General features: G+C 35.0%; 1 pseudogene; it reads right to left on the bottom strand.

Moving 5' to 3' along the window:
- Positions 1–4: 4 nt before the first annotated feature.
- Positions 5–3,242, bottom strand: LOC134277723 (acetylcholine receptor subunit alpha-like 2; annotated as a pseudogene).
- Positions 3,243–9,073: the final 5,831 nt, after the last annotated feature.

The raw sequence follows: 9,073 nt of genomic DNA on the forward strand, positions 1-9,073 counted from the left end.
TAAAATACTTAAAAACGCCTAAAACTTTCTTCAGTCCGGAAGTTGCTTCTGTTGTCGTTTCTTTGGAAACCACCTCCTTCTCTTTTACTTCACCCTCGCCCTCTCTCGGACTTTCCATGTCTTCCCCTCCAACTTCTCTTCCATCTTCTGTTACAGAATGCTCTTCACTGTGTTCTTCGACTTGTTCACTTTGTTCAGCATTAATGTCGTCTGCTGGAGTCACAGTTTCTTCATCCACATTTCCACTTTCAGTTGCAACTTCATCCCCATTTTCACTTTCAGTTACAACCGGGTCATTGTCGCTTTCTTGGATTGACTCTGGTGGATTTTCTTCTCGTTCTCCAGATGTTTCGTAGCTTTCGTTTGAGTAAACAGATTTATCCTTTGTGACGTTCACTTGTTCCTTTTCAGACAGCACTTCCTTTGGAGGATCATCCGAGGACTCGATGTGTGCATCATTCTGGAGAAGACCTTTAGAAGTGGTATTGGAAGACATCTCTGGCATCTGTAACGGCTCGAGGCCTCTGAATCTGTCCTGTGTCTTTCCACCTGATGGTAAGATTATACGTCACCACTGCGTACCTATCTGGACAACAGGCGTACTTCTTCAACCTTCTGTGAACGGAGGATCCGATGATGGCGATTTTAGGACTCTCTTCATATTCAGACATATCTAATCTTCCCTGAGTGTTGTTCAAGTCCAGCTTTCTTATGTCATGTGTCCAGGAACCAAAAGTCCAAATGCAGTGGAAAACCTCTCCGTTGGGCGTGCATTGTGTGGTCAGGCGGGTAGGAGGGATGTACACCACTTGTCCAGTGTGGTACACAACCAAAGGGAGATTATTATAAATCAGTCCAGAGTTACCTCCAGCACTAAAAGTAAATGTAATAAAATTAATGAAAAATCTATTTTTAAAAAAGATGTTCTTTTCTCAGTATCAATCGTTTTAATAAATTCACGGTATATGTGCAATATCGATCCACTTTCATGAAAATTAATTACATGTACTACCGGGAAAAATCCTTCGAGTCTGGTCTATATTTTGTGATATATATTTTACACTAGAGCTTTCCTGCTGGGACTGCTATCTCACCTAAATTTAACAGGAAATGTTTGATGAACAATATATGCAACATACCAGAAATTAGCTCGATCCTCTCCTTGGCCCCCAATAAAGATTATATTGATAAACTGTCAATTTTTTATATAAAAATCTATATAATTCTGATATTAAAACGAGCAAGGGTATAAACCATTTTTTTACAAATCCGATTTCCGTGGTCTTTAACGTGTTCAAATGGAATACTATTTTGATATCAATACACCGTCTCAGAAAAATACACATGTATATGCATGTAAGTTTTTTCTCCATCACTTACAATTACCTTACCTTCAAACGGAAATCTTATCAAAAAACTTATGACGAATTGACAAAATATTACAGTATTGACTCAGAAGTACAATGTACTCACTTGTTGAAATTGACAATGTCGGGTTTCCAAACTTTTGATGGATCAAGATTGAGTGAATCCACGTCTTCATGGTAAGACTTGTCCCATTCTAGACGTGGGTCCTCCCACGATATCACTTGCCAAGTGTCAATCACCAAGAGATTGTCCACCTTTGAAATATTTTAAAAATCATACAAAGGAATAGTTTATATAAATGGCATTTCTGCCCAAAATTTAAAGTTTTCAAGCAACATGAGTAACAGAAAACTTCAGCATTTTTGACGATAAAACAGTGAACGGCAGATTTTAAAAACCTATTTAATCTTGAAATCGTTGAGAAAATTTTGACAAACCATCTTCTAATTAGATTTCTGAAAACATTTTAACTTATTTTTCCCACTTCAAATTGTAGAATTATAGAACTTCATTCCCTTAAAAAAGAATGTGGGTATACCTACCAAACTTATCACCCTGTTTATGGAGAGCTGATGGGAAACTTTTACGACTGGTTTTCGTTTTGTGGCAGGTCTGGCCTCACGATAGTATTCGTAAAACAAGTCATCCATGACGTTTGTTTCTGGAACTTCATACGCCTCTGTGAAATAAATGATTCAGAAATGATATTCTCATGCACTAAAACATCAATATTGTAATTTTTTGCCCAGTGCTAGTGGGGTTGTTTTGTAAACTGTTAGTTCATATTTAACCAATGCCATAACCTATGCAGGATTAAACCTGTCTATAGTTTATTTTGCTCAGTTCACGTGTTCTCTCATTTTATACCAGACTGACATTACAACTTTAAAATATTGTAGTTGTATAATAATTGTGGGATTTTTTTTATCACAGATGGGAATTTTCAAAAAGAAGTTTGACAAAACAGAAAAATCGAAACATGATATAAGGCTGAAAACTTGATAATCTATTGCAGCCATCCTACAATCTTGCATCACACGAGGAACGTTTCTCGTTTTTTGAGTGAGCTGTAATTATAGTGGGTTTTCGTTAACTGAAATACTTGAGTAGTAAATAAAGCATAAAAACTAAATAGCATGCACGAAACACGTAATCTAGGACAAACGTATTGATAAGATGTAAAAACAGACATTTAGGGTTCAAAGAAGATATTCTGTCAGAACTGAAAAGTATTTGAGGCACACAACAAGTGTCTGACTTAATTACAATGTATTCCTTAATAAATAAAATTATTTTACGTTTTGAAAGACATCCTTTAGATTTTAACTTCAATAAATCGTACTTTTATCAATTTGTCTCTCTGATGCAGAAGCTTTTATTTCTGTTTATTCATGTTATTCGACACATTGATATTTTGTTTTTTCAGAATTAATATTCAAGTACACAATTTTACATCAAATTGCAGTCAAAGTGACCAAGTTTGAGAATAAACGCCCCAAATCGAATACAGAATTCAAAAGTAATACTTACCACAAATGAAAAGCACAAAAACGCAAAAATTGGCAATGAAATTTAGCATCTCCATTTTGAAGTGAATTCAACGATATATAATTATACGATTTTTAAAAATTCGGGTATATCTTAAAAAATATTCCAAAAATCAATCAACTCAATTCAAGAAGTCCAAAAAACGAGCATCCGGGAATGTCTTATGTATATTTAAAATAAGACAAGGAAACAAAACACCAAGTCTCTTGCAAAACAAAAAACAAAGTAGTCTGAAACTGTGAGTGATGCCGCTATAACTGATTCGAAAATGGTTCTGTGTAACCTTTAAAATAAATCAATTGATGTCAACAACAGGGGGCGCTTTAATCCATATTCTCACGCAAATTTCAACTCACCCCACTCAAACACGTGAGAGATTTCTGAACGAGGTCAACGGGTTAATTGTTTTTGCGTCTTAAATTTTATCATGTTGTGTAACGTTGGTAAAATAATTAAAATATGTCCTATTAAATCGATCGTATTATAGCTTTCTGGAAATTCACGCAATTTTTGGATTCAAAACTTACAAACCATTGAAAAATGCCAACCTTTTTTTTTTTTTTGCTTTGAATTTCTTACCTTGGACTTGGCGCTCTGAAAATCTACATCTATTTTTGTTTTAAAGTTCTTGTTTTCCCAAACTTAAATTTTGTCGTATATAGCAATTCTTAGAAAATCGCCAAGCAGAATGGTCAATGAAGGACATACCATAATCATTGCACCGGTCCCTTCTCGCTATTGAGTTTAAATTGAATCATATTTGATGGTCCAGTTGTACTTATTTCATGTATTATTTTTTATCGTTCACATGTCGGTACTGGAAGCATGTTACATGTAGGTATACATGATGTAAGCCTCCTTTTATTAATAGAGTTGACATCGATGCTTCATTGGTTTAAGGACATACGCAAGGTACCTTACCTACAGATAATTTTTTTAAGATATTCTAAATTTAAACTTACAATACCATTAAATGTTCTTAGACAAAAAATCAGCATGCGTTACCAGGGTTTTTGAAAAGATATCAAATTGTGAAATTTTTTTGCATTATTCAAAGGAAAATGTACAAAAACTACAAAACATATAAACTCCAGATTTTTTTTCATCTAAAATTGATTTAGAAGAGGTGTACAAATCCATATATAAACATTAAAAGTATTGCACACGGGTCCTTCATTTAGTGGAACTCTTCAACTCCAGGGAAGAACCCAATAAAGTTCAAACTACGTTGCTTATGACCTTAATTACCGAGAGGTGTAGAATCAAAGAATTAAAAACAAAGTGAGGATTGGGATGAGATAAATAAGGCTGAACCTGGCAACCTCGTTTCTTTGGAATTTACTGGTATTTGATACAATGGTGTATAATTAATGATCAGGGATATTACTTATATGTGATAGATTCTGGCTTAAGTTTTGAAATATCAATACTACTTGTATCTGAAAGATTCTGTTTGTTTTGAACCAATTTTTTTTTTCAAAATTCCGATACAAATATATGAATCTTCTACCGATACAATCTTGAACGCATTTCAGACGGCGCGTACCTGCTGTTGTATGTAAGAAATCGCGGGCAATGACCTTCGGCACATCTATATCCATGCATTACGTCAGTTAAAAATGAGAGGTCATGACCTAACAATAAGTCTGGGTTTTGTTGTTTTTTTTTAGTTTCACAAGCAGGGTAAATCCCCTTTTCCGACGCACACCTTGAAAAAGCAAAGGATCTTGACCCCTATATTTAGTGAAACAAAATGAATTCTCTGAATCCCATCTGAAAACATTTTCAGTTCAGTTTGATTAATTCTTTGTAAGAATCCATTGGCTATGGTTATGACATATACTCATATAGGCATGTTTTTCATCTTACCCCTTCTTGTTACATCTATTTGGTTAATGATAAATTTATTTTTAGTTCAGCAGGCATGTTCAGAAAGAAAGCTATTTAAAGATTCATGTTGTCCTATGAATACATGTACGGTTTATCTTAAATTAATATAATATACTTAGAAGTTGTGGTTACAATGTTTGACCAGTTGCGGCTGTTTTCTTGATAGTTGTTTTTTTTTATCACTTCGCCCATGCAGAAGCTTCTGAACTTCCTATCTGGATTTTAAAAAAAAAATCAGTATTCTTCTCTCAGAGACAATGGGACTGCTCATAGTCAATTTGTGTGACTAAAAGCATGCGCGGATCTAGAGGGGGGGTCGGGGGGGGGGGGGGTCAGGACCCCCCCGGGGATTTGCCAGGGGTAAAAATGTATATACTAAAACAAGAGAAAAGTTACCATGCCCCCCCCCCTGGAAAACGCTGACCCCCCTGGTAAACGCGACTATGTGTGAAATCGGTATGAAAAGTGAAAGATTTGAGGCAATAGAAGTCACCACTAACACCCCCCCCCCCCCCCCACCAAATAGGTTTTTTTGACGTTTGGGCGAGTTTTGTTTTTTGTTTTTTTTTTTAATTTTTTTGCTTGTCAAGAAATTTCTGGGATTGGATTTTTTTTTGACTAGGGTGGAACCCCCCCCCCCTGGAAAAAATTTCTGGATCCGCGCCTGAAAAGTGAAAAATATTCACTTAGTACAAAGATCGAGGACTTTATTCTAAATGTTTGTTTGCATGTCGAATATTGTGTAGATACGTTACGGGTTCGAATCCCGCCACTGTCGGGGGGGGGGGGGGGGGGGGGGGGGGGGGGGGGGGGGGGGGGCGTGACGAACGGTCCTTCGGATGAGACCGTGTAAACCGCGAGATCCCTTGGTGCAGTAGGGGATGGCACGATAAAAATATCTCACTGCTCAATGGCCTTAAGTGCCGAGTATATTAGGTCAAAAGAGTTCCTATCGAAACTGGCGTATTGCAGCTCTCCTCCGGCAAGTTGTGATCAATATATCTCCATACGCATAAATTAAAAATTATAGAGAGGAACGTTGAACAACAAACATCAACAGGAAACCCCTTCGTATAAGAAATAAATTTTGACCTTGACCTTTTGGCATGAAAATCAACACCAACTATGGTCATCTTTATAAATGTCATTTGGAGTTGTGATAAATAGGCCTATTACATGTCATCAAAGAAACTGAAAGTTACCATCCGGAAAAAATGGCGTTTTATAAAGCGTAAAATTTACTTAAGCTGTCCGTACCATGGTTACACAGTATAACTTGGATATCTATATTTCCAGCCTTGAACTTTGACTTCAAAATCACTCAAGTGATCACGAGATTATTCTTTGGGTCATAGGATTAGCTAGGAGATTGTGGGGGAAAGTAATTGAAAAGCTCAAAACTTGTAAAAATGTCCTTTAAGGTAGGTCCGTACTTTCAGAATTTTCTGTCAAACTTATGGAACGCCGTCACTGCCTTATAGCAGAACACTACAATTGCATTGAGTCAACTTTCCATTACATTTTGTCAACTCTTTATGACATTTACACACACTACTATTGCGTTATGTCAACTTTCTATAACATTATGTCAACTCTTTATGACATTTACACACACTACTATTGCGTTATGTCAACTTTCTATTACATTATGTCAACTCTTTATGACATTTACTCACACTACTATTGCATTATGTCAACTTTCTATTACACTATGTCAAATCTTTATGACATTACCTCGCACTTCAATTACATTGCGCCAATCTTCCGTTGCATTATATCAGCTCTTTATGACATTAAGTCAAAACAATTTTACGTGGTGTAAAGATGTTTTTATATAATTTCAACTCATTATTACATTATGTTCACTCTCTGCTATTTGGTCTAAGCAGTTCATTACATGATGTGAATTAATCTTTAATTCAATATCAAGTCGCTATAACATGATGTCAGAATTTCATTACTTGATGTGAAAAGAATTGTCACATGTGGTCAATTCTTCACTACATTGTGTCAACAATATGCTACATGACGACGGGAATCTATTACATGATGTCAATTTTCCCTTATTTTTTGTAAAATCATTATTATGTTATGCCATTGTATCTTTACACTGTGTCTAAAATGCTTAGCCTCTTGTTAGTATATCTTAGAATATTTCAACTCTTTATTGTGTGACGTAAGGTTTACGTTATGCCTAAAAGTTCGTTTTGTGTTTTAGATATTACATGCATATATGTTAAACATGCAAATAATTTAAATTAAACATATCAAATATTAAATTATACACAAGACTTAATTAATCCTTAACTAAATATCAGGTTAAAACTTATAAATAGGATTATGTTCCCGTGGAATCCTTATTGACGATTCATGCGATTGTTTTTTTTTAACGTCGAAATTCAATTAATTATCGCAAATCAAATAGTATGTGTCATGCAGCAATATTTTTCTTTTTATTTTGAATTGTTTTAAAAAGCCCGAAACTTCTAATCTAACTACAAAACATTGTCCTAAGCTTTTTATCTGTCTTTAACCCTCCCTTTTTTTAAAAGTGTAAACACATCGAATTGCGTACGTGCACTGGTGGGTGGGTGGGGAAAGGGGGGATCCCGCCCTCCAATCTTTAGTGACCAAAATATGCACGAAATTAATCAATTGGTTTTACTTTGTAGGACATTGCATTAGTTTCACATAAAGTATAACTGAAATAAATTGAAAACGTTTTATATATGAAAAAAAAACCCTAAAGCCTTAGAGCTTCCAGGCTTTCACCCCCTGGTCCCCAACTTAGACACCATACCGTCCCCCTACAGCTACTCTTTTCAAGAACCCAAGATTGCCACTGATATGTGCCCATGTTTACTGAGGCATGGTCAGTTGATTTAAGTGAGGGACTGGTAGATTTTTGGTGACAGAATTCTGGTCCTGGAATACTAGTAGTTGAAAAATGACTGATTCCAGTGACGTTGCATCGTCTTAGAAAGTTGGGGGAGGTTTGTCAGCCAGAAAAAAAAATAACGTACAGGAAAAAGCAAAAAAAAAAAAGATAATAATAATTTGTCCAAAATTGCAAATCCTATTTCGGGTGAAAGGGGGGGGGGGGGTCCAATTTCGATCAGTCCTCAAAAAAATTTCCAAATATACTACATTACCCTTATACTTCAGCAAAAAGTGGGTGCGGAATTTAAATGAACATTTTCTATAATAAATTTATGTCTGGAAAAAAAGAAAGTCAGACCCCCCTCATATAATGCGTCTGTCCTAATTAATCAGGACCCCCCCCCCCTTCCCAGTCGTGAAAACACGGTTATCAACTTTGGCATAATGTAAATGTATTTTACAGCACGTAATGAACATTTGTAATCAACGTGATAAAGAGTTAATACAATGTAAAGATAATTTTAAATCACATAAGAAAGAGTTAACATATTCTTATCAAATATCCACATAAAGGAATGGAGTTTTGACATAATGTAATAAAGTGTTGATATAATATGGAACGCCGGGACTGTCTCCATAATATATGTTCACATTATGTTATAAACCTTTATACATCACGTAATAAAGCACTGACATAAAGGTAAGATGTATTCACCTTACATCATTATGACCTCGGCGTTAAAAAAGATACATTCATATCACGTAATAATGGTTTGTTATCATAGAAATATACACTCACAAAAGGGAATGGACTTTGACTTAAAGTACTGATAAATTTAATCATAGAACACTTGTAAAACGAAATTAACTTGACGTAATTCAATTTTGACGTAACTTATTAAAGAAATGAAATAATATAAAGAAACATTCAGTTCACGTAATAAAGTTTTAACACAATGTAAACATACTTTCACTTCACATAATGAACTTCGAACTTCACCTTATAAAGTGCTGACATAATGGAAGAATGTGTTTTCTTCATGTAATGCAGCATTGACATGATGTAAAGATTTTTTTACATCACCCCAGAAAAGTTGACATAACGTAAAGATATGTTCACATCACGTAATGATAGATTGGCATAATGAATGCATAGTTTTATGCTATAAGGCAGTGATGGCGTTCCATACAAACTGATATATTTTTTAATTTGAATACCTTGAATAAATCATAAACTAGCTTAACATCCATAAAAGACATATCTTTGCAGGTTAATTTTCATACAACATATCTCAGAGCATATACCTCTAAAAACTCAACGTCCAAAATTGAACATAAAGAAGTGTGATATCATATTTATGTTCCCCAAACGAAGTTGGGGAACATA

Source organism: Saccostrea cucullata, unplaced genomic scaffold, assembly GCF_032062105.1.
Source record: "Saccostrea cucullata isolate Sc308-1 unplaced genomic scaffold, CSIRO_AGI_Scuc_v1 ctg6390, whole genome shotgun sequence".
In the NCBI taxonomy this organism is placed as follows: domain Eukaryota; kingdom Metazoa; phylum Mollusca; class Bivalvia; order Ostreida; family Ostreidae; genus Saccostrea; species Saccostrea cuccullata.